Source organism: Lithobates pipiens, unplaced genomic scaffold (assembly GCF_037356315.1).
Source record: "Lithobates pipiens isolate NorthernLeopardFrog02 unplaced genomic scaffold, aLitPip1_a1.2 Scaffold_19, whole genome shotgun sequence".
In the NCBI taxonomy this organism is placed as follows: Eukaryota; Metazoa; Chordata; class Amphibia; order Anura; family Ranidae; genus Lithobates; species Lithobates pipiens.
Genome location: NW_027507764.1, coordinates 584,929,295 through 584,956,898, shown reverse-complemented (window position 1 = coordinate 584,956,898; position 27,604 = coordinate 584,929,295). Strand labels below are relative to the sequence as shown.

Genomic DNA, 27,604 nt, shown 5'->3' with positions numbered 1-27,604 from the left:
TGTACACCCACTGTGCCCATTATGAGGGGTTCTCACCATCCCTGTGGTGATATATTATGATGAAGGTCACAGGGACACACAACATTGGGTGAGAACTCCCGAACCTGCCAGGTGAAAAGTGACTGAGCCGAGAATTCCTTCCGGGGCATGTCAGGACTCCTCAAATGATATAAGAAGCCAAGAAGTGACTCAGCACAACAAACTCCTCTTTGCCGCTGCAGATATGTGTTATGTGGGAAGCAAGAGGTTAACTAAAATAACATTTATTTACAAATAAAAAAATAAATAAAAAAAAACAATTTCATTCAATAAAAGTCCACTCCCATCTTCATTAGAATGAAGGTATTTAATGACCACAGTGACCGATCCGCTGCGTCGTAGTTTAATTTTAATCGCCTTAGTGGCTGGCAGACACCTGGCACGGTGCCCCCGCTTAGTCGCTCCTTGAGGAATGTGAGCAGTGCACCCTGGGAAGGATCTCTCTGACACTTCCTTGTTTATGCAGAAAGTTAATACATTGTCACAACCTGCCAGTCCCCGAAATCCTGGAGATCCCGAGGCAGAGAGGCATGGAGGGCGGCGAGCGGTGAGTTCAGTCCGTCCGATCGTTCTCTGTATACGATAGAAGGTTTATAGAGAATATAACGTCATCCCTCCGATCGATCTTTACACTCTCTCTGCTGCTTCTCTCTGTTGTGAATTGTGATTTTTATTTTTTATTTTTTTTGCAGTTCTAGAATTGCCTAAAAATAATATCATTTATGGGAAAGTTTTATGTTAACCATCTGAATGACCGGGCATTTCCTGGCACTTTTTCTTTACAAGGTGAAATCAGTATTTTTTGATAGAGAACTACTTCTAACCCACAAACATGATGCATCTTTTTTATTTATTTTTTTTTTGGACGGTATTTGCGCAACAGTTTTGCAAATGCAGTAAAAAAAATAAAATAAATGAATAATAATTAAAAAAAAAAAAAATATATATATATATATAATGTTACTCCCAAAAATTATGTTTACGCCCGAGTAAATAGATAGCTAACATGTCACGCTTTTTTTTTTTTTTTGTCACACGGTATTTGCGCGGCAGTTTTGCTTTACAAGTTGAAATCAGTATTTTTTGATAGAGAATTACTTCTAACCCACAGTGCCGGGACAAGGTCATCCAGCGCCCAGGGCAAAGATGCCAAGCTGCGCCCCCCTTTCCCTTGGGGTTGGGGTCAGGGTGCCCCCTACCCCTGCAATAAACCATTGCACCAGGGGCAGCCGCCCCTCCTGTCCTGCCCACTCCTTGTCCCGGCCCTGCTAACCCGCAAACATGATTCATCTTTCTTTTTTTTTTTTTTTTTTTTTTTTTTAGCAGAGACCCTAGGGAATAAATAATATGGTGATCGTTTTTTTGGGTTTTTTTTTTTTTATGTCGTGCGGTATTTGTGCATCAGTTTTGCAAATGCAATAAAAAAAAACAAAAAATACATTTTAATGAATAACAAAAAAATATATATATATATATACACAATTTGGGGGGAGAAGATGTGTACTAATAGAGGAAATTGTAGGGGAGATTTGTGTTAAGAGGGGTGAATTTTTTTATTAATTTATTTTACTTTATTTTTACACTGTCCCCCCCCCCCCCCCTCACAGCACTGTATCTATGGAGGAGGCGAGGGCTGGGACGGCAGAGAATCCTCCACCCAGTGCAGGGACAAGATCATCTAGAGCCCAGGGTGAAGATGCCAAAGGACCCCCCCCCCCCCCCCACAAAAAACAAAAATGTATGAGGATTATATGACAGCGAAAACCCCCTCCCTCCTCCCAAACAATTGGAGCGCTAAACGTCACACTGCACAATTACCCCCAAATACCCTTTCCTAGAAATTGCACTTAAACCCTTATCAAAATTTCCCCTCCTAGCACAAATCTTTTTAATCATCCCTACAAGCACAAGTCCCCCCCCCCCCCCCCCGCCCAATTTCCTCTCCTAGCACCAATCCCCCCAAATCCCCTCTCCTAGACTTAGGCCGCGTACACACGGGCGGATTGTATGGCCTACTTAGTCCGTCATACAATCTGACAGACAGTCCGTCCTACTTTCGAATGAACGGACTTGACCACACACGGATGCACAAACAGTCCGTCGAAAGCGTGCGCGATGGCGTGTACAGCACGTACGACGGGACTAGAAATAGGAAGTCCAATACACAGCAATGCAACCTTCCGCCGTGTAAATCTTTTCTGAGCATGCGCCATTCTTAGTCCGTCCAACTAGCCTACTGACGAGCGGATTGTCCGCTGAAACCAAAGTATGACGGACAGTATTACGGAAATTCCGAAATACTTAGTACGCCAGACTGTCCGCTGAAAAAGTCAGCTGAAGCCCACACACGAGCGAACTGTCCGCTGAAATGTGTTTCGGCGGACTAAATAGGCCAGACAGTCCGCCCGTGTGTACGCGGCCTTACACTCCTCCCCAAATTTCCCCTCCTAGCACAAATCTTTTTAATCATCCCTACAAGCACAAGTCCCCCCCTTCAATTATCCCTACAAGCACAAGTCCACCCCCCAAAAAAATCCCCTCTCCTAGCACCAATCCCCCCACCTCCAAATCCCCTTTTACCAGCACAACCCCCCCCCCCCCCCCCAATTCCCTCTCCCAGGGCTGGACTGGGAAAGAAATATGGCCCTGGACTTCATCCAGACCGGCCCACTTACATTTTGAGTGTCCCATCAGCAGCCCCTTACATCCGAGTGTCTCAACAGCACCCCCTTACATCAGAGTGTCTCATCAGCACCCCCTTACATCAGAGTGTCTCATCAGCGCCCCCTGACATCAGAGTGTTTCATCGGCACCCCCTTACATCAGAGTGTCTCATCAGCACCCCCTTACATCAGAGTGTCTCATCAGCGCCCCCTGACATCAGAGTGTTTCATCGGCACCCCCTTACATCAGAGTGTCTCATCAGCGCCCTTACATCAGAGTGTCCCATCAGTGCCCTTACATCAGAGTGTCCCATCAGCGCCCTTACATCAGAGTGTCCCATCAGTGCCCTTACATCAGAGTGTCCCATCAGTGCCCTTACATCAGAGTGTCCCATCAGCGCCCCCTTACATCAGAGTGTCCCATCAGCGCCCCCTTACATCAGTGTCCCATCAGCGCCCCCTTACATCAGTGTCCCATCAGCGCCCCCTTACATCAGAGTGTCTCATCAGCGCCCTTACATCAGAGTGTCCCATCAGTGCCCTTACATCAGAGTGTCCCATCAGCGCCCTTACATCAGAGTGTCCCATCAGCGCCCCCTTACATCAGTGTCCCATCAGCGCCCCCTTACATCAGTGTCCCATCAGCGCCCCCTTACATCAGAGTGTCTCATCAGCGCCCTTACATCAGAGTGTCCCATCAGTGCCCTTACATCAGAGTGTCCCATCAGCGCCCCCTTACATCAGAGTGTCCCATCAGCGCCCCCTTACATCAGTGTCCCATCAGCGCCCCCTTACATCAGAGTGTCCCATCAGCACCCCCTTACATCAGAGTGTCTCATTAGCACCCCCTTACATCAAAGTGTCTCATTAGCAGCCCCCTTACATCAGAGTGTCCCATCAGCACCCCCTTACATCAAAGTGTCTCATTAGCAGCCCCCTTACATCAGAGTGTCCCATCACCAGCCCCCTTGCATCAGAGTGGCCCACTGAGCCATCGGCCCACCGGGAAACTCCCTGTAGTCCCAATGGCCAGTACATGCCTGCCCTCTCCTAGACTTACACTCCTCCCCAAATTTCCCCTCCTAGCACAAATCTCTTCAATTATCCCTACAAGCTTCAAATCCCCCCCCCCCCCTCTCCCAGCACAAATTCCCTCTCCTAGAACTTACGCTTACACCCCTCCCCAAATTTCCCCTCCTAGCACAAATCTTTTGAATCATCCCTACAAGCACAATTCCCCTCCCCACCTTACAAGCACAAGTCCTCCCCCTCCCCACCTACAAGCACAAGTCCACCCCCCCAAAAAAATCCCCTCTCCTAGCACCAATCCCCCCCACCTCCAAATCCCCTTTTACCAGCACAACCCCCCCCCCCCCAATCCCCTCTCCTAGACTTTAAACTTACACTATACACTTACACAAATCCCCTCTCCTAGAACTTACGCTTACACCCCTCCCCAAATTTCCCCTCCTAGCACAAATCTTTTGAATCATTCCTACAAGCACAAGTCCCCCCCTTCAATTATCCCTACAAGCACAAGTCCACCCCCCTAAAAAAATCCCCTCTCCTAGCACCAATCCCCCCCACCTCCAAATCCCCCTTTACCAGCACAACCCCTCCCCCCAATCCCCTCTCCTAGACTTACACTCCTCCCCAAATTTCCCCTCCTAGCACAAATCTCTTCAATTATCCCTACAAGCTTGAAATCCCCCCCCCCCCCCCCACCCCACTCTCCCAGCACAAATTCCCTCTCCTATAACTTATTTTCCCTCCAAGCACAAATGTTTTGAATCATCCCTACAAGCACAAATCCCCCCCCCCCTTCAATTATCCTTACAAGCACAAGTCCCCCCTTCAATTATATCTACAAGCACGAGTCCCCCGCCCCCCAAAATCACCTCTCCTAGCATCAATCATCCCCCCGTCCAAATCTCCCCTCTACCAGCACAAATCCCCCCAAATCCCCTCTCCTAGACTTTACACTTGCACCATTCCCCCTCCTAGCACAAATCTCTTCAATCATCCCTGCAAGTACAAATCACCCCCCCCCCCTCAATTATCCTTACAAGCGCAAATCCCCCCCAATTATCCATACAAGCACAAATCCCAAATCCCCCCAACTATCCTTACAATCACAACCCCCCCCCCCTCAATTATCCCTACAAGCACAAATCCCTCCCCCTCAATTATCCCTACAAGCACAAATCTCCTCTCCTCACACTGATCCTCCCCCTCCTTAGCAGAAATCCACTTTTCTAGTACAAATCCCACCCTCCAAATCCCCTCCCCTAGAACTTACACTTACACCTCTCCCCAAATTTCCCCTATTAGCACAAATCTTTTGAATCATCCCTACAAGCACAACCCCGCCCCCTTCAATTATCCCTACAAGCACAAATCTCCTCTCCTCACACTGATCCTCCCCCTCCTTAGCAGAAATCCACTTTTCTAGTACAAATCCCACCCTCCAAATCCCCTCCCCTAGAACTTACACTTACACCTCTCCCCAAATTTCCCCTATTAGCACAAATCTTTTGAATCATCCCTACAAGCACAAATCCCCCCCCCCTTCAATTATCCCTACAAGCACAAGTCCCCCACCCCAAAATACCCTCTCTATCAGCACAAATCCCCCCCCAAATCCCCTCTCCTAGACTTTACACTTACACCCCTTCCCAATTTTCCATCCTAGCACAAATCCCTCTCCTTAAATTGTTCCTACGAGCCTAAAATCCACCCCCCCACCACAAATCCCCTCTTCTAGAACTTACACTTACATCCCTCCTCAAATTTCCCCTCCTAGCACAAATGTTTTGAATCACCCCTACAAGCACAAGCCCCCCCCCCTTCAATTATATCTACAAGCACAAGTCCCCCACCCCCCAAAATCCCCTCTCCTAGCACCAACCCCCCCCCTCCAAATCCCCCCTCTACCAGCACAAATTCCCCCAAATCCCCTCTCCTCGACTTTACACTTACACCATTCCCTCTCCTAGCATAAATCTCTTCAATAATCCCTACAAGCACAACCCCCCCCCCTTCAATTATCCTTACAAGCACAAATCCCCCCCCAATTATCCTTACCAGCACAAATCCCCCCCTTCAATTATCCATACAAGCACAAATCCCCTCTCCTCTCACTAATCAACTCCACTTTCCTAGTACAAATCCCACCCTCCAAATCACACATTCTAGCCCAACTCCCCAAAATCCCCACCACGGAAGGGCAGCCGCCCCTCCTGCCCAGCCCTTGTCCCGGCTTTGCCTCTACCTCTCCTCTAAGGGGGGGGGGGGGTGTACTGTAGTCCACAGGGACAGCCAGAAACAAAGTAACTGATAGCAGTCAGCACAGGCGGAGAGCTCAGAAAATCATCGGCTCATAAGATTCTTGGCAGATCAGCGGGTACTTTCTGTACTAATCAAACAGATACGACAGCCAAGGATTTAAATGGTTTATTTAACGGAGCAAATAAGAGAAGTTTGTTCTCGCAGTTTACATACAGATTCATTTTGTCGTACGACTGGGAAGTGCAAAACAGGAATAGTAACTAATTATAATACAGATTTGCTATAATATTTGCTACCCAAAGCTGAAGTGGAAACCGCCTACATTTTTCACTGATTCCCCACTGATTTACATTTCATCAGTTTAGAGCTCAATGACAGAAGCACCATTTTCCTGTGCCAATGTCACAACAGCAGCAAAAATACCTCTAGAAAACATCTGTGCGCAGCTGTAGTAGTGACACGGCAGGGAGAGCGTTGGACCACTTTGCAGGCAGCCTGATGTCTATGTGTATCTTTGTTCTCTGCTTGTGACGAGCAAACCTCTAGACGGATCGCATGCAGAGAGCTGACGACACCCATTGCAAGCCAAGTGTATAACACCAAGATCATCTGACGGAGTGTATGCAGTGAGCAGACACCATCCATTGACAGATAAGCGTATAACCCAGTATCATCTGGTAAGTGGATTTCCTAGGGGGGGGTGTGACACGTGCAGTGTGGAGGAGGCGATTGTTTTGAATTACTATCCGCAATGTTTTTTTTCTGTGATGGACAATCCTACATTTACATCTGCCTCATTTTATGTATAAAGTGGACTTCATACGTATTTAACTATTTTAGTGAACTTTTAACAAATCCTAAAATGTTTGGTTTGGATTATTTGAGCGCTGCTAATGTTATGGTATTTGTTGCTGTGACATACAGTCAGGTCCACAAATATTGGGACATTGACACAATTCTAATCTTTTTGGCTCTATGCACCACCACAATGGATTTGAAATGCAGTGAGCAGGCACCATCCATTGACAGATAAGCGAATAGCCCAGTATCATCTGGTAAGTGCATTTCCTAGGGGGATTGTGACACGTGCAGTGTGGAGGAGGCGATTGTTTTGAATTACTATCCGCAATGTTTTTTTTTTTCTGTGATTGACAATCCTACATTTACATCTGCCTCGTTTTATGTATAAAGTGGACTTCATACGTATTTAACTATTTTAGTGAACTTTTAACAAATTCTAAAATGTTTGGATTATTTTAGCGCTGTTAATGTTATGGGTTTTGTTGCTGTGACATACAGTCAGGTCCATAAATATTGGGACATCGACACAATTCTAATCTTTTTGGCTCTATGCGCCACCACAATGGATTTGAAATGCAGTGAGCAGACACCATCCATTGACAGATAAGCGTATAACCCAGTATCATCTGGTAAATGCATTTCCTAGGGGGATTGTGACACGTGCAGTGTGGAGGAGGTGATTGTTTTGAATTACTATCCGCAATGTTTTTTTTCTGCGTCGGACAATCCTACATTTACATCTGCCTCATTATATGTATAAAGTGGACGTCATACGTATTTAACTATTTTAGTGAACTTTTAACAAATCCTAAAATGTTTGGATTATTTGAGCGCCGCTAATGTTATGGTATTTGTTGCTGTGACATACAGTCAGGTCCACAAATATTGGGACATTGACACAATTCTAATCTTTTTGGCTCTATGCACCACCACAATGGATTTGAAATGCAGTGAGCAGGCACCATCCATTGACAGATAAGCGTATAACCCAGTATCATCTGGTAAGTGGATTTCCTAGGGGGGGTGTGACACGTGCAGTGTGGAGGAGGCGATTGTTTTGAATTACTATCCACAATTTTTTTTTTTCTGTGATGGACAATCCTACATTTACATCTGCCTCATTTTATGTATAAAGTGGACTGCATACGTATTTCACTATTTTAGTGAACTTTTAACAAATCCTAAAATGTTTGGTTTGGATTATTTGAGCGCTGCTAATGTTATGGTATTTGTTGCTGTGACATACAGTCAGGTCCACAAATATTGGGACATTGACACAATTCTAATCTTTTTGGCTCTATGCACCACCACAATGGATTTGAAATGCAGTGAGCAGGCACCATCCATTGACTGATAAGCGTATAGCCCAGTATCATCTGGTAAGTGGATTTCCTAGGGGGGGGTGTGACACGTGCAGTGTGGAGGAGGCGATTGTTTTTTTTTTTCTGTGATTGACAATCCTACATTTACATCTGCCTCGTATTATGTATAAAGTGGACTTCATACGTATTTAACTATTTTAGTGAACTTTTAACAAATCCTAAAATGTTTGGATTATTTTAGCGCTGTTAATGTTATGGGATTTGTTGCTGTGACATACAGTCAGGTCCATAAATATTGGGACATCGACACAATTCTAATCTTTTTGGCTCTATGCACCACCACAATGGATTTGAAATGCAGTGAGCAGGCACCATCCATTGACTGATAAGCGTATAGCCCAGTATCATCTGGTAAGTGCATTTCCTAGGGGGATTGTGACACGTGCAGTGTGGAGGAGGTGATTGTTTTGAATTACTATCCGCAATGTTTTTTTTCTGCGTCGGACAATCCTACATTTACATCTGCCTCATTATATGTATAAAGTGGACTTCATACGTATTTCACTATTTTAGTGAACTTTTAACAAATCCTAAAATGTTTGGTTTGGATTATTTGAGCGCTGCTAATGTTATGGTATTTGTTGCTGTGACATACAGTCAGGTCCACAAATATTGGGACATTGACACAATTCTAATCTTTTTGGCTCTATGCACCACCACAATGGATTTGAAATGCATTGAGCAGGCACCATCCATTGACAGATAAGCGTATAACCCAGTATCATCTGGTAAGTGCATTTCCTAGGGGGATTGTGACATGTGCAGTGTGGAGGAGGCGATTGTTTTGAATTACTATCCGCAATGTTTTTTTTTTTCTGTGATGGACAATCCTACATTTACATCTGCCTCGTTTTATGTATAAAGTGGACTTCATACGTATTTAACTATTTTAGTGAACTTTTAACAAATCCTAAAATGTTTGGATTATTTTAGCGCTGTTAATGTTGTGGGATTTGTTGCTGTGACATACAGTCAGGTCCATAAATATTGGGACGTCGACACAATTCTAATCTTTTTGACTCTATGCACCACCACAATGGATTTGAAATGCAGTGAGCAGGCACCATCCATTGACAGATAAGCGAATAGCCCAGTATCATCTGGTAAGTGCATTTCCTAGGGGGATTGTGACACGTGCAGTGTGGAGGAGGCGATTGTTTTGTATTACTATCCGCAATGTTTTTTTTTTCTGTGATTGACAATCCTACATTTACATCTGCCTCGTTTTATGTATAAAGTGGACGTCATACGTATTTAACTATTTTAGTGAACTTTTAACAAATCCTAAAATGTTTGGATTATTTGAGCGCCACTAATGTTATGGTATTTGTTGCTGTGACATACAGTCAGGTCCATAAATATTGGGACAGACACAATTCTAATCTTTTTGGCTCTATGCACCACCACAATGGATTTGAAATGCAGTGAGCAGGCACCATCCATTGACTGATAAGCGTATAACCCAGTATCATCTGGTAAGTGCATTTCCTAGGGGGATTGTGACACGTGCAGTGTGGAGGAGGCAATTGTTTTGAATTACTATCCGCAATGTTTTTTTCTGTGATGGACAATCCTACATTTACATCTGCCTCATTTTATGTATAAAGTGGACTGCATACGTATTTCACTATTTTTGTGAACTTTTAACAAATCCTAAAATGTTTGGTTTGGATTATTTTAGCGCTGCTAATGTTATGGTATTTGTTGCTGTGATATACAGTCAGGTCCATAAATATTGGGACATCGACACAATTCTAATCTTTTTGGCTCTATGCACCACCACAATGGATTTGAAATGAAACGAACAAGATGTGCTTTAACTTCAGACTTTCAGCTTTAATCTGAGCGTATTTACATCTAAATCAGGTGAACAGTGTAGGAATTACAACGGTTTGTATATGCGCCTCCCAAAACCCGTACCACTCTGTGTGTGATTTGAGGCTAGTACGGAGGTTCACCTTCCAGCAGGGCAATGACCCCAAACACACTGCTAGAGCAACACTTGAGTGGTTTAAGGGGAAACATGTAAATGTGTTGGAATGGCCTAGTCAAAGCCCAGACCTCAATCCAATAGAAAATCTGTGGTCAGACTTCCAGTTGGATGGTTTGTGCTTGTCAACATCTTTGAGGAGCTGGAGCAGTTTTGTAAGGAGGAATGGGCAAAAATCCCAGTGGTAAGATGTGGCAAGAATCATAGAGACTTATCCAAAGAGACCAAGCCCTTGTACACAAGGTCGGACATTCCGACAACAAAATCTGTCGGATTTTGTCCGACAGATTTTGTCCGAAACTTGTGTTGAATACACACGGTTGGACAAAGTTGTCGGAAAATCCGATCGTTCGTAACGTGATGACGTTATTTCATTATGACGGGACTACGTTCAGGCTAATAGCCAATAGCTTGTGAGGCAACAAAACACGAAAAATGCCATGGGGGGGGGGACTTTTGCAAGGCACTGTAGTATGAATGGGCCCTTACTGTACATTGCAGACCCTCCCACCATCACAGCAAGCCAGCGCTGAAAGAATTATTCTAGTCAGTAAAAAAAAAGCAAAACAGAACAACAAGAGTCATTGTAACAATTTATTACCATAATAATGTTTCTGTTATTACGTAGTGCACATAATTACTTTATAACCATAATAAAAAAATGTTCTAAACCCCAACTGGAAGTTCAATGTAAAGCAGCTAAATGCAACTGCGAAAAATAGGAAAGCGCAACAATGAGTGAGCAAAAAGGAAGCTGCATGCCCCGATAAAGGTACAAAACGTGGAAAAGGTTTCCAAGGCATGGGTATCTGTTAAAACATGAGCACTGTGATAGAGGCTAACAAACATGCATAATAATATAGCCGCACAGTGAACACTATAAAACACAGCATGATGTACATATATAATCACACTGGAACCGTCCGACGCGTTTCGTCCATATATAATAGAGGTCTTCTTCAAGGGGGAAAAAGTAAAAAATTCTAGAAAATACAATATGTAAATGAGTACATTGAAAATCAAACAATAATCAAACAATAATGTATACTGATTCCAACACATAACATTATAATTAGTAAAATTACATTTTACCACTAATGGCTGTAAAGCAAGCCTCCCAAATACGGTGCTCTATCACAGAGCTCATGTTTTAACAGATACCCATGCCTCTGTAATTTCATTCAGTTTTTGTAATAAAATATATTTTATAATCTTTTTGAATTTTTTGCTGAAAAACAAAACCCCACAGGGAAACCTTTTGCATTTTTTTAAAAGAAGCTAAATGCATTTTCAGGTGCGTCAGAGTGTGTAAAGGCTTTGCGGTCTCGGCCTTAGGAAAGCCAATACTCTGCCATACCCTGCCAATACTCTGCCATACCCTGCCATACCCTGCAATACACTGCCAATACTTTACCTGCCAATACTCTGCAATACCCTGCCAATACTTTACCTGCCAATACTCTGCAATACCCTGCCAATACTCTGCAATACCCTGCCAATACTCTGTAATACCCTGCCAATACTTTGCCATACCCAACCATAGCCAGCCATACCCTGCAATACTCGGTAATACCCAGCCATACTCATCCATGCTCCGCCAATATTACATTGGGGGAGATGACGTGGATATTACAGTGGGGACTATATGGTGGTGGAATTTTCACAGGTTTTTGCAAATTCAATTATTATTTGCTGATCCGAAAAATGATCCGATCCGTGACTCTGATCCGAGGAACGATCCGATCCGATGAGTTTTTTGATCCGTTACATCCCTAGTACCCATAAGTGCCGCTTCATCAGTGCCCATAAGTGCCACCTCATCCATGCACACCAGTTCAGCCTATCAGTGCCCATCAGTGCCGCCTCATCAGCGCACAGCAGTGCACATCAGTGAAGGAGAAAAATGACTCATGCCCCGTACACACGATGGGAAATTCAGGCAGGAAAAGTCTGATGAAAGCTTCTGGTCAGAAAACGTGTGTGTGCTCCATCTGACCAGCAAAAGACTGAGCGCAGTTTCTCAATTTTTCGGCCAGAAAAAGTTCAGATTGGAAATTCCGATCGTCTGTACAAATTCCAACGTGCGCAATTCCTACGCATGCTCGGAAACAATTTGACGCATGCTCTGAAGCATTGAACGTAATTTTCTCGGCTTGTCATAGTGTTGTACCTCACCGCGTTCTTGATGGTCGAAAGTTCAGAGAACTTTTGTGTGACCGGTGTGTATGCAAGCCAAGCTTGAGCGGAATTCCATTGGAATTCCATCGAAAAAAAAAAATCTGCGTTTTTTTCCCAACCAAAATTCCGATCGTGTGTATGCTCCATAAGTTACAAAATTTACTGACAGAAACTAAGAAAAAATACTTTTGTTTCACATTTTTTGGTCTTTTTTTTTTCTAAAAAGTAAAAAAAAAAAGTAAAAAAACCCAGCAGTGATTAAACACCACCAAAAGAAAGCTCTATTTGTGTGAAGAAAATGATAAAAGTTTCATTTGGGTACAGTGTAGCATGACCGCGCAATTGTCATTCAAAATGCGACAGCGTTGAAAGCTGAAAAATGGCCTGGGCAGGAAGGGGGTGTAAGTGCCCGGCAGGCAAGTGGTTAAATGCAGCGCAGGAAACACTGGTATCTAATGTGAACAGGTGTCACGTCACATTCGGCTACCCATCACATTTTGCTACGCCGCCATATGCGTTCCAACACTGTTGTAAGACCACTTTGCTACAGGGCCCCTCGTGGGCTCAGTACGCTCGCCACGCTTCGGGCACGGCCCCTCGCTTCGCTTGGCATAATTATAATCTGACTCAGGGGCGGACTGACCATTGGGCCACTCGGACACTGCCCGAGGGCCCCATGCCACTAGGGGGCCCCATCAGGGTTGCCAGCCTCAGTAAAACCAGGGACAGTATGTAAAAATGTGTGTTTTTTTTTACATCCGTCTCTGAAATGTCCCTTACCGACATCCTTTTGGTCTAAAAATCCCAAGATTATAGCTGCCCCACCTCTCCAGTACCTTCTCAGCCAATAGAAACATGTCTGTGTATATTGTGTGATTGTATACTGTGTGTGTGTATACTGTGTGGCCCCATAATCTCCTATTGCCCGGGCTCCCCATCAAGCGCAGATCGCCACAGTGTCGGAACGCATATGGCGGCGGCGTGCATGCGCAGTCCAGCGGGTAGCCAAATGTGATGGGTCGCCACATGTGACGAATCACAGGCACTGACAGTGCATCTATTTCTGCCAGCTGTGAGTGACTAGATGTGGCCGCTGAACCCTGTACACTTCAATGCCAGATCACCAGCAGCCGCAGCTATCCCTGGCTGTCCATACAGCCAGCATTCAGTATGCCAACCCACCCCCCCCCCCCCCCCCACTGTCGGTAGGTAGCACTTACCCAATCACCAGCATTCATCGCAGGCCGGGTGGGGGGGGGGCTAACAGTATGCCAACCCCCGCCCCCCCCCCGGTCGGTAGGTAGCACTTGCCCCATCGCCAGCATTCATCACAGGCCGGGGGGGTTAACAGTATATCAACCCCCTCCCCCGTCGGTAGGTAGCACTTACCCCATCGCCAGCATTCATCGCAAGCCGGGGGGGGGGGGCTAACAGTATATCAACCCCCCACGGTCGGTTGGTAGGTAGCACTTACCCCATCACTGGAGGCTTTCCCTGCTCGGTGGCAGCCTCGCGTTCTCCTGCCCTCTATGGGTCATTGCGGCGGTGGCTTCTGTTTCCTCCCTCCTCCTCGGCAGCCAATTGGGAGGTCTTCTCTTTTTTTTTTTGGCCAATCAGAAAACAGGTCACCTGCTTCTGATGGGCTGGATTGAGGATCGGTGTTTCAACAGCAAATATTCATTTGCTGTTGTATCACACCTGGGTTGGATCGGAGAGCACTCTCTGCGACCCGAGCCCATGCTATTTTATAACCTGTTAGAGCCCCTGGCTCTGATCAGGTGGTTAAAAAAACAAAACCCTGCCGTTGTAATTCATGCGCCTGGTGCCCTGATAGGGGCAGGACGCATGAATAGGGGGGCGGCCACAGATAGATTCATGCTATGCATGAACCTATCCATTGCATATACAGTCAGGTCCATAAATATTGGGATATCAACACAATTCTAATCTTTTTGGCTCTATACACCACCACAATGGATTTGAAATGAAATGAAACAAGATGTACTTTACCTGCAGACTTTCAGCTTTAATTTGAGGGTATTTACATCCAAATCTGGTGAACGGTGTAGGAATTACAACAGTCTGGTGCGCACAGTGGTTGCATTTGATGGGCACGGTGGTTGCAATTTATGGGGCACAGTGGCTGCGTTTGATGGGCACAGTGGCTGCATTTGATGGGCACAGTGGCTGCAATTTATGGGGCACAGTGGCTGCGTTTGATGGGCACATTGGCTGCATTTGATGAGCACAGTGGCTGCATTTGATGGGCACAGTGGCTGCAATTTATGGGGCACAGTCGATGCAATCTATGGGGCACAGTGGCTGCGTTTGATGGGCACAGTGGCTGCATTTGATGGGCACAGTGGCTGCATTTGATGGGCACAGTGGCTGCAATTTATGGGGCACAGTGACTGCGTTTGATGGGCACAGTGGCTGCATTTGATGGGCACAGTGGCTGCAATTTATGGGGCACAGTGGCTGCAATTTATGGGGCACAGTGGCTGCGTTTGATGGGCACATTGGCTGCATTTGATGAGCACAGTGGCTGCATTTGATGGGCACAGTGGCTGCAATTTATGGGGCACAGTGGCTGCAATTTATGGGGCACAGTCGATGCAATTTATGGGGCACAGTGGCTGCGTTTGATGGGCACAGTGGCTGCATTTGATGGGCACAGTGGCTGCATTTGATGGGCACAGTGGCTGCAATTTATGGGGCACAGTGGCTGCATTTGATGGGCACAGTGGCAGCATTTGATGGGCACAGTGGCTGCAATTTATGGGGCACAGTGGCTGCATTTGATGGGCACAGTGGCAGCATTTGATGGGCACAGTGGCTGCAATTTATGGGGCACAGTGGCTGCATTTGATGGGCACAGTGGCTGCAATTTATGGGGCACAGTGGCTGCAATTTATGGGGCACAGTGGCTGCAATTTATGGGGCACAGTGGCTTCATTTGATGGGCACAGTGGCTGCAATTTATGGGGCACAGTGGCAGCATTTGATGGGCACAGTGGCTGCAATTTATGGGGCACAGTGGCTGCATTTGATGGGCACAGTGGCTGCAATTTATGGGGCACAGTGGCTGCAATTTATGGGGCACAGTGGCTGCAATTTATGGGGCACAGTGGCTGCATTTGATGGGCACAGTGGCTGCAATTTATGGGGCACAGTGGCTGCAATTTATGGGGCACAGTCTATGCAATTTATGGGGCACAGTGGCTGCGTTTGATGGGCACAGTGGCTGCAATTTATGGGGCACAGTGGCTGCAATTTATGGGGCACAGTCGATGCAATTTATGGGGCACAGTGGCTGCGTTTGATGGGCACAGTGGCTGCATTTGATGGGCACAGTGGCTGCATTTGATGGGCACAGTGGCTGCAATTTATGGGGCACAGTGGCTGCATTTGATGGGCACAGTGGCAGCATTTGATGGGCACAGTGGCTGCAATTTATGGGGCACAGTGGCTGCATTTGATGGGCACAGTGGCAGCATTTGATGGGCACAGTGGCTGCAATTTATGGGGCACAGTGGCTGCATTTGATGGGCACAGTGGCTGCAATTTATGGGGCACAGTGGCTGCAATTTATGGGGCACAGTGGCTGCAATTTATGGGGCACAGTGGCTGCATTTGATGGGCACAGTGGCTGCAATTTATGGGGCACAGTGGCTGCATTTGATGGGCACAGTGGCTGCAATTTATGGGGCACAGTGGCTGCATTTGATGGGCACAGTGGCTGCAATTTATGGGGCACAGTGGCTGCAATTTATGGGGCACAGTGGCTGCAATTTATGGGGCATAGTGGCTGCATTTGATGGGCACAGTGGCTGCAATTTATGGGGCACAGTGGCTGCATTTGATGGGCACAGTGGCAGCATTTGATGGGCACAGTGGCTGCAATTTATGGGGCACAGTGGCTGCATTTGATGGGCACAGTGGCTGCATTTGATGGGCACAGTGGCTGCAATTTATGGGGCACAGTGGCTGCATTTGATGGGCACGGTGGCTGCATTTGATGGGCACAGTGGCTGCATTTGATGGGCACAGTGGCTGCAATTTATGGGGCACAGTGGCTGCATTTGATGGGCACAGTGGCTGCAATTTATGGGGCACAGTGGCTGCAATTTATGGGGCACAGTGGCTGCATTTGATGGGCATAATGGCTGCAATTTATGGGGCACAGTGGCTGCATTTGATGGGCACAGTGGCTGCAATTTATGGGGCACCCCCCCCCCCAAATGTTGAGCACCAGCCGCCACTGCAATCTTCTTTTTCCAATTTTGGTGATCCTGCCTGAATTTTAGTTTCCTGTTCTTAGCTGACAGGAGTGGCACCCGGTGCGGTCTTCTGCTGCTGTAGCCCATCTGCTTCAAAGTTGGATGTGTTGTGTGTTCAGAGATGGTATTCTGCATACCTTGGGCGTAACGAGTGGTTATTTGAGTCGCTGTCGCCTTTCTATCATCTGGAACCAGTCTGCCCATATTTTCTCTTTTTCCCACCATTCTCTGTAAAACCCGAGGGATGGTTGTGTGTGAAAATCCCAGAAATACTCAGACCGGCCCGTCTGCCACCAACAACCGCGCCATGTTCAAAGTCACTTAAATCCCCTATCTTCTCCATTCTGAGGCTCGGTTTGAACTTCAGCAAGTCGGCTTCACCTCGTCCACGTGTTGCTGCCATGTGATTGGCTGATTAGCAATTTGCGTTACCGAGCAATGGAACAGGTGTACCTAATAAAGTGGCCGGTGAGTGTAAATCCCAGTAGAGGCTGGTGTTTGTTTTTTGGGGGGGGGGGCAAACAATCCACTTGATGCCACACCCCCCCGGTCGGTCACAGGGCGCCATACCCCCCCACCCACCCCCCGGTCGGTCACAGGGCGCCAACCCCCCACCCACCCCCCGGTAGGTCACAGGGTGCCAACCCCCCACCCACCCCCGGTCGGTCACAGGGCGCCAACCCCCCACCCACCCCCAGTCGGTCACAGGGCGCCAACCCCCCACCCACCCCCCAGTCGGTCAGAGGGCGCCAACCCCCCACCCACCCCTGGTCGGTCACAGGGCGCCAACCCCCTACCCACCCCCGGTCGGTCACAGGGTGCCAACCCCCCACCCACCCCTGGTCGGTCAGTCAGTTGCACTTTACCCCATCTCGCAGGCAGCAGCGGCTTCTCTCTGGCTTGCGAGCGACTGCTTTATCAGGTTACCCTGCAGGATTGGAAGATCATTTATTGGCACACAGAAGATCTACAGTAAGTACGTGGTGGTGGAATCATAACGTATGTTTATTATTTTTATTTAACAGCTTAAGGACCATCCCACGTACATATACTGCCGCAGGGCACCCCTTAAGTGCAAAATCATGTACCTGTACGTGACTTTTTTTTTTTTTTTTGGCGGCGAGTCACCGCCACGCCACCAGAGCCCCACTCCAACTTTGATTGGACGCAGAGGCAGCCGACCAGCGGGTCCGGCGATGTCCGCCAGGAACCCGGCAATCGTTCTGAGGCAGAACGGCGGTCTGTGACAAGGGAAGACAAAGAGCCTGTGTTTCTGCTAAGCAGGAACACGGATCTCTGTCTTCCTACAGTTAAACCATCCCCCGCACAGCAAGAAAGCATTCCCTAGGGAACACATTTAACCCCCTGATGTTAACCCCTCTCTTGCCAGTGTAATTAGTACAGTGACAGTGCTTTTTTTTTTTTTTTTTTTTTAGCACTGATCACTGTATCGGTGTCACTGGTCCCCAAAAAGTGTCAGTTATTATCCGATTTGGCCAGCTGAATAGCGCAGTCCCGATAAAAATCGCTGATCGCTGCCATTACTAGTAAAAAAACATAAAAATAAAAAGTCCAGAGTTTGTAGACGCGATAACTTTTGCGCAAACCAAACGATATCCGCTTATTGCGACTTTGTTTTACCAAAAAACACGTAGCAGAATACATATCGGCCTAAAATGATGAAGACATTTTTTTTTCTATTTGGGTATTTTATATAAGCAGAAAGTAAAAAAGCATGTTGTTTTTTATTTCAAAATTTACGTTTATTTTTGTTTATAGCGCACAAAATAAAAACCACAGAGGTGATCAAATACCGCCAAAAGAAAGCTCTCTTTGTGGGGATAAAAAGGACGTTTTCTTTGGGTACAGCGCCGCAGGACCGCGCAATTGTCAGTTAAAATAACGCAGTGCCGTATGGCTAAAATTGGCCTGGTCATGAAGGGGGGTAAATCTTCTGGACTGGTAATTCTTCCTTTGTGTTTCGCTTTTTTATGAATTATTGTTTTTTTTTTGTGCTGATTGATGTTAGCGCCTTATCCTTTCCTTTATATTGCTTATAGAGTGAATTATATTATTTTCGCTTTTGGGGGGAGGGGGGGCAGCTTCACTGGTTTGAATTTAGGGGTACAAGCCGGCGCCTTTATTGATGCTAAACATGAAAGATTTTACAGAATTAAAGGAGACGGGAAAACTAAGAATGAGCAAACTTCTGTAAAGTGTTTGTTATTATTCACACTTCTTCTCTCCCTAAAAGATGTCACTTCCAGTAAGTTCTGTCCTAACCGCCCCGACCTGTTCTCTACTGCAGCTCAGCCTGGAAATGTCAACAAAATATCAAATTCTCAGCCTGGAAAATCGACATTGTTTATGGTTCAAAAGCTGAACCATAAAGTAAAAAATTACCCCTGCAGCGGTGGGACAATTGATGGGCACAGTGGCTGCGACTGATGGGCACAGTGGCTGCATTTTATGGGGCACAGTGGCTGTGTTTGATGGGCACAGTGGCTGCATTTGATGGGCACAGTGGCTGTGTTTGATGGGCACAATGGCTACATTTGATGGGCACAGTGGCTGCATTTGATGGGCGCAGTGGCTGCATTTGATGGGCACAGTGGCTGCATTTGATGGGCACAGTGGCTGCATTTTATGGGGCACAGTGGCTGCGTTTGATGGGCACAGTGGCTGTGTTTGATGGGCACAGTGGCTACATTTGATGGGCACAGTGGCTGCATTTGATGGGCACAGTGGCTGCATTTGATGGGCGCAGTGGCTGCGTTTTTTGGGCACGTGTGGCTGCATTTGATGGCACAGTGGTGACAATTGATGGGCACATTGGCTGTGTTTGATGGGCACAGTGGCTGCATTTTATGGGGCACAGTGGCTGCATTTGATGGCACAGTGGCGACAATTGATGGGCACAGTGGCTGTGTTTGATGGTCACAGTGTCTGCGTTTGATGGGCACAGTGGCTGCGTTTTATGGGCACAGTGGCTGCATTTGATGGCACAGTGGCGACAATTGATGGGCACAGTGGCTGTGTTTGATGGTCACAGTGTCTGCGTTTGATGGGCACAATGGCTGCATTTTATGGGGCACAGTGGCTGCATTTGATGGCACAGTGGCGACAACTGATGGGCACAGTGGCTGCGTTTGATGGTCACAGTGTCTGCGTTTGATGGGCACAGTGGCTGCGTTTTATGGGCACAGTGGCTGCATTTGATGGCACAGTGACGACAATTGATGGGCACAGTGGCTGTGTTTGATAGGCACAGTGGCTGCATTTGATAGCACAGTGGCGACAATTGATGGGCACAGAGGCTGCATTTGATGGGCACAGTGGCGGCAATTGATGGGTACAGTGGCTGGATTTTATGGGTACAGTGGCTGCATTTTATGGGGCACAGTGGTTTCATTTTATGGGGCACATTGGCTGCGTTTGATGGGCACAGTGGCAGCATTTTATGGGCACAGTGACTGCATTTGATGGCACAGTGGCTGCATTTGATGGCACAGTGGCGGCATTTGATGGGGCACAGTGACTGCATTTGATGGCACAGTGGCTGCATTTGATGGCACAGTGGCTACATTTGATGGCACAGTGGCGCAATTTGATGGGCATAGTGGCTGGGATTGACGGCACAGTGAGGCTGCAATTGATGGGGTTTGTTTGCGGCCCCCCTCAAAAAAAATTTGAGCACCAGCCGCCACTGGTTGGCGCTATATAAATCCTGTATTATAATAATAATAATCGTATAAATCTAAATAAAAAAACGTTGGCTCTTGATTCACTTTACCTCCTCTCCTGAATTGCCTAATGCCCAGTTCCCCTCCCTGCCGAGCGCATTTCATAACCTTCTAGTCACCGTGCCTCTTCCTTTTTCCCCAAACCAGTGTCAGTAATGTCACCATTTGTCATATGTTATAATATGTCATCATTTCCCTCATTATTCTGAATCGTCAGCATTGCCACGAATGATTGTAACCAGTGAACTCCGACATCACACATTCACAGACCGTCCTCCGTCATTACAGTAATGTGGGAATAAAGCAGTCCATCCAGCCAAGCTTACCATAGGACCGCATTTCCCATCCGCACACAGCCTGAGAAGACACACCGGGGTATGGCAGGTTCCTCCTTCATTTTCATATGGACCGTCCATCCAGGAGCTGATCATTTTTAGGAAGAATACGGCTTTTACCTTTTTTTTATCAGGACGGTTGCCATTGATAATCATTGGGATGATATCCTATTAGGTGCATATTGACCGCATTCATATCTGAGGACCAACCATCAGGTAAGTCTCCCTTTTTTCTCCTTTTGTTTGGAGGACATGTTGCAGTTTTACCCTCCATGGTGGTGACTTTCAGCTAATCTGAACAAAGCTGACGCCGCAAGCTTACGTCTGGAGGGAAAAGAGATTTAACCTCCACATATGGAAAGGCTTCTTCACAGTAATGTCACGTACACACGATCGGAAATTCTCGGCAGAGAAAAAGCTCTGATGGTTTTCCCGATGGAATTCCAACGGAAATTCCGTTCAAGCTGTCTTGCCTACACACGGTCGCACCAAATTTCCGATCCTTTAGAACGCGGTGACGTACAACACGTACGACGGGACTAGAAAAAGGAAGTTCAATAGCCAGTAGCCAATAGCCTCTGTCTCGTAGTTGAATCTGAGCAATGCGTGATTTTTTGGGCGTGTCGGAAATTGCATACACGCGATCGGAATTACAGATAGAAAGTTTTTCCATCGGAAACATTGAGAACATGCTATCGATTTTTGGCTGGCGGAAATTCGGACAGCTAAATTCCGATGGAGCGTACACACGGACGCATTTTCCGATGAAAAGCTCTCATCGGTCTTTTGCTGGCCGGAATTCCGATCGTGTGTACGCGGCATTAGAGCTGTGAAAATGTGGAAGAGACTCCCTCAAAAACGAGTCCCGTCCAGCTCAGTAGATTGTTTAACAAAAAAAAAATCCCAGTTTAAATTCCTTTGTTCCTTGAGGTTTTTAGTTCCTTCCTGTGTCCTGATATCTCAGTGTGAAGTGCTGCTACTAAAGCTGCCCAGCTCTGCCCTATTGTTGTGTATAGATGACTCACCTGCAGACCCTGTGTTTACATGTAAATAACCGGCATTCATATGTAAATAGCAGTGACATGCATATGTAAATATCTGTTGCCAACTGCTATGATATGTAAATAAAGGCAGCATTCATATGTATATCATCCCCCTAGGAGTGCTGTAACCTATACCAACCAGTGAGCAGTATTACTGTACAGTCTACAGTCTACAATCTCTAGCAGCCAATCAACAAGCAGAAATCATGTGCTGTAACCTCTAGCAACTAATCAGTGAGCCTTAAGGAGTGCTGTAACCTCTAGCAACCAGTCAGTAAGCAGTAATGAAATGTTGTAACCTCTGGCAACCAATCGCAATCGCTGCCTGATCTGATACAGTAAACTGATTTTAAGTCTAGCTGCTATTTATTGGATGTCTCAGAGAAGGTGGAGAGCGAAATTTCATGGGGGGGGGCCCTAAGAAAATTTTTGCCCAGGGTCCAATCAATATTAAAGACGGCCCTGAATATCAGGGGTAGTTGATCCAGGAAATATGCGATTGCCTCCTGGGGGGATCGGGAAGGATTCCCCCCCCCCCCCTCCCACTGGAACAAATCGGATCATGATTTATTAGGGTTTTTGGCCACACACAATCACACCAAAGTCTGACGGATTCGAACGTGATGACGTACGACTGGACTAGAATAAGGAAGTTCATAGCCAGTAGCCAATAGCTGCCCTCGCGTCGGTTTTTGTCCGATGGACTAGCATACACACGAGCGGATTTCTCGGTAGGAACTGGGTCCGGTGGAGTTCAGGCGGAAAAATTTGAAACATGTTCCATTTCTAAAGTCTGTCGGATTTTTGCAAATCAAAAGTCCGCTGCAGCCCACACACGATCGAATGGTCCGCCGGAATCGTTCCATCGGACCTTTGATGTCGAAAAGTCCGGTCGCGTGTACGCGGCATCAGGCTTGTAATAGCCATGTGAACAATAAGTAAAAATCACAAAGTGAACAGTAATGTGCAATGTGCAGATGAAAGTCCAATGACCAATAAAAAAACTGGTAAATGTGAGTCAATCTAAAGGATTTAAATCCAAATGAGGATCAACCGTGGTGTCTCCGAGATGATGACTACACAAGGATGTAATGCTTGTGACACGGAGAACGTCAATGCTTAACCACTTTCAGACCGGACCATTTTGCTGGTCAATGACCAGAGGTCTTTTTACAATTTGGCACTGCGCTGCTTTAACTGGTAATTGCGCGGTCATCCAATGTTGTACCCAAACAACATTTGCGTCCTATTTTTCCCCACAAATAGAGCTTTCTTTTAAAGGTATTTGATTGACTCTGCGATTTTTATTTTTTGCGATATAAACGTAAAAAGACTGCAAATTTTGAAAAAAAATGATATTTTCTACTTTTTGTTATTAGAAAAATCCAATAAACTCAATTTTAGTCATACATTTAGGCCAAAATGTATTCAGCCACATGTCTTTGGTAAAAAAAAAAGTAAATAACTGTATATTTATTGGTTTGCGCAAAAGTTGTCACATCTACAAACTAAGGTACGTTTTCTGGAATTTACGCAGCTTTTAGTTTATGACTGCCTATCTCATTTCTTGAGGTGCTAAAATGGCAGGGCAGTACAAAACCCCCCCAAATGACCCCATTTTGGAAAGTAGATACCCTAAGGAAATTGATAAGAGGCATGTTGAGCCCATTGAATATTTTATTTTTTTGCCTCAAGCGATTGAATAATGACAAAAAAAGAAAAAATTTTTTTTTTTACACAAAGCTGTCACTAAATGATATATTTCTCACACATGCCATGGTTATATGTGGAATTGTACCCCAAAATACATTCTGCTGCTTCTCCTGAGTACGGGGATACCACATGTGGTCGACTTTTTGAAAGCCTAGCCGCGTACGGGGCCCCGAAAACCAAGCACTGCCTTCAGGATTTCTAAGGGCATACATTTGTAATTTCACTCCTCACTACCTATCACAGTTTTGAAGGCCATAAAATGCCAAGATGGCACAAAACCCCCACAAATGACCCCATTTTAGAAAGTAGACACCCCAAGTTATTTGCTGAGAGGCATGTTGAGTCCATGGAATATTTTATATTTTGCCACAAGTTGCGGGAAAATTACAAACTTTTATTTATTTTTATTTTTTTTTCACAAAGTTGTCACTAAATGATATATTGCTCACACATGCTATGGGCATATGTGAAATGACACCCCAAAATAAGTTCTGCTGCTTCTCCTGCGCAAATACCGTGTGACATAAATATTTTCAACAATTGCCGTTTTTTTCTCTAGAGTCTCTGCTAAAAAAAATATATACAATGTTTGGGGGTTCCAAGTAATTTTCTAGCAAAAAATATGGATTTTAACTTGTAAACACCAAATTCCAAAAATAGGCTCAGTCATGAAAGGGTTAATAATAAAGCTCTAATGTGTATCCAAGTGCTTTGTAACACAGATATAAGTGTCTGGTGGTGTATATATATATATATATATATATATATATATATAAATAACAACACTAGTTTCACTTTAAATAGCAAAAAAGTGCTATTGTGCAAAAACAAGTCGTTTTATAAAACAATTCTGTAACAGTCCTGCTGAAAAAAATTGCATATGCGCAGTATCCAGTAATAGCACTGCTGACAGGCTTATAAATCTATGCGTCTAGAAATGATTGACAGGTGTTGCAGATCATGCATTGGTGCTCTTATTCCAGTGACCCCCTAGGCCAGTGATGATGAACCTTGGGACCCCAGATGTTTTGGGACTACATTTCCCATGATGCTCAACTACACTGCAGAGTGAATGAGCATCATGGGAAATGTAGTTCCAAAACATTTGGGGTGCCAAGGTTCACCATCACTGGCCTAGGTATTAATGAGGAAGTAAACCCTGATGGGTGTTACTTCCTCTTTGATTCCCTGCAAAGGTAAAGCATAATGGACTACTGTGCATCGCATCACATCGCATCGCATCGCATAGTAGTCCATTACGTGTCACTTACCTGACACAGGAGCCAGCGAAGTCACCGCTGTCCCCTGTAGTCCGCCGCATCCATCTTCTCGGTGGGTCTCGCCGCTCCGCCACTGTCATTCATCGGAGCCGCGATGACGTCACTCCAGCGCATGCGCACGGGAGCCACCACACGCGGCATATCGCCGTTAACTGCGGCGCGCTCAGTGCGCCTGCGCGCCACTGTCTACGGCGCATGAGCCATAGACAGCGGTGCTGGTCTTTCGGCAAATATCTCCTAAACCGTACAGGTTTAGGAGATATTTCTTGGACCTACAGGTAAGCCTTAATCTAGGCTTACCTGTAGGTCAAAGTGGTTTGTAATGCTGCGTACACACGACCGGACTTTTTGTCATTCTAGTCCGGTCGTACGTCATCACGTTCAAATTCGTCTGACTTTGGTGTGATTGTGTGTGGCCAAGTCCGTTCAATCGGAAAGTCTAGCAATTTGAATGACAATTGCGCGGTCATGTAACCTTGTACTCGTATGTGATTTTTATCATTTTTTTTGAGACAGCTAGAGCTTTATTTTGGTGATATTTAATCACCTCTGGGTTTGTTATTTTTTGCTAAACAAATAAAAAAAAAACTGAAATTTTTTTTAAAAAATTAAGTTTTTCTTAGTTTCTTTCATTAAATGTTGTAAATAAGTCATTTTCTCCTTCACTGATATGCGCTGATAAGGCTGCACTGATGAGAGGGCACTAATATACAGCACTGATAATTGGCACTGATGGGCAACCTTTATGGGCACTGATAGGCAGCACTATTGTGCACTGATAGGTGGCACTGACAGATGGCACTGAAAAGCAGCAATAGTGGGCATCACTGGTGGGCACTGGCAGGCATCACTGATGGGGCTGCACTAAAACTCATTGCACTGATTATCGGTGCAGACCCCCCTGTCAGGAAAGCTGCTTATCAGCTCTCCTCTACTCACGTGCTGTCAGCGAGAGTAGAGGAAGGTCAATAACTGGCACTTCCTATTTACACTGTGATCAGCTGTGGACACAACTGATCACATGGTAAAGAGCCTACGTCACAGGCTCTCTACCATGATCAGAGATACGGTACAGACACACCTCACCACCAATCGCCACACTGCCCGCCATGTTCTGAACGGCGTCATATAACGTCCAGTCAGGACAATTTCAACTTATGTGGTTAACCACTAGGCACCCACGCTATAGCCGAAAGACAGCTACAGCGCAGACGCCAATTGCTGGGAGGGCGGCTATAACCCATTGCAGGGCGGCCTTGACTTATTGGGCTTACCGGTTACCTTCTCCTGGCCTGCTCTTCCACGTCTAGGGGTTCCCAGCGTTGATACCCAACGACTTGAACACTGACGCGAATAAAGTCCTTTCAAACGGTTTTATTTTGCAATACTAACATCCAACAAAACAGTCTCTCATGGGAACAGAGGGCACGGGTGAAGAACTCAGGCACCTTGAACTGCAGGTCCAGCAAAATCTCTAATTCCACCCAGAGAGTAGCCACTCGCAGCTGGGTACCTCAAGGCTGAACAGATCTCTAGCCAGAGATCATGGCAGTCAGCACGTTGACTCAAAACTTGAAACAATCCCATGAATGTGTACAGGTTGTAACTAAGGGTGAACAGGAACCTTTTTCCTCAATACCTGGAACATTCTCTGTCTCCTCAATGGTACTAGAAAAGTGTGGATTCATCAATGTCCTTCCCAACTCAGTAACCAGGCACTTCTCAGGATGCCACTTGCCAGCCCTCCTCCAAAGAGTCCTCCCCCGGTCACTTCCACGAGCTGTGGCGCCTCTCCAAGCCGAGAGCACACCCGGACACCTTGAATCCTCCCTCAGTTACTGCGCCTCGGACCAGCCGGTTCCGAGACTCGGGAACAGACGGATCCCTACCCCAGACCAGGTAGGTCTATTAGGGGCCTCTGACAGGAACATGTTGCGGGATGTCGAACACCCCGTGACCGGGACCCCTCACGGGGCTACCCCTGTCCTGGAACCAGAACAGACCACACGGGTCTCACAAACTCCTCTCCCACGTGACCCTCACCTCTTAAGTACCCCTTCCCAGACTCCTCAGCGGGCCCGGCACTCCCACTGATTGGCTCAGAGAAGGCTGATACCCAAACATCCAACCAGGCCTGGTTCTGGCCTGTCATGTGCACCTCATTGTTCACATGACCAGGCAGAACTTTCAAACACAGCCTGGCCAGACTGGTGTTAAAGTCCACCTACGTAATTAACCTTCAGAACCCCTACTGTTCTGAGGCAAAAAAATAAATTTACATGCGTATGACATTTTGTCCAAAATCTCATCCACTACACTAACAAGGAATCTACGTGCGATTTGTTATAAAATAGGTGTAAGGAACAGAGAAGGGAACAATGAGATGTTGGTTTCTTGCTTAGCGTTTGCTTTAACTTGCAGCAGATCTCTGTCATAGAAGTCCCAGCATGTCAGTGATGACTGAAGAGGTTGTAACCTTCGGGTGGAAATGTTGTAACGTTGCATACAAGAATTGCAACAGCATCGAGTCTTGCTGAGAACTGATACTTTTCACCATGAGTTATTTAAGGGAAAAAAACATTGAGATGCAAAACCTTCTTTCAAATGTAAGGTCCAGTTTACACCGACCCGCAGTGCTACCTACCTTCCATATAAGACACATGAAATGGTGTGACTGTACAGTGCAAACAATTCATCCTACTGTTTGTGTTTTTATTTTTTTACTTTTTTTTTAAAGTTAATAAAAAAAAATAAGTCATTCAACTTCATGCGAAAGAATGTTCCTTACATTGGTGATCAGTGAGAAGAATGTTCCTTACATTGGTGATCAGTGGGAAGAATGTTCCTTACATTGGTGATCAGTGGGAAG

The 27,604-nt window shown here is 46.0% G+C and overlaps 1 protein-coding gene across 1 annotated transcript in view; it reads left to right on the top strand.

Moving 5' to 3' along the window:
* The first annotated feature begins 478 nt into the window (after positions 1–478).
* The window catches only part of LOC143997727 (ALS2 C-terminal-like protein), a 197,452-nt gene continuing 170,326 nt past the window's right edge, over positions 479–27,604 (top strand). The window contains exon 1 of the mRNA XM_077493510.1: positions 479–586. The gene's annotated coding sequence lies outside the window, so the exon portion shown is untranslated. The remainder of the gene's footprint in view (positions 587–27,604) is intronic.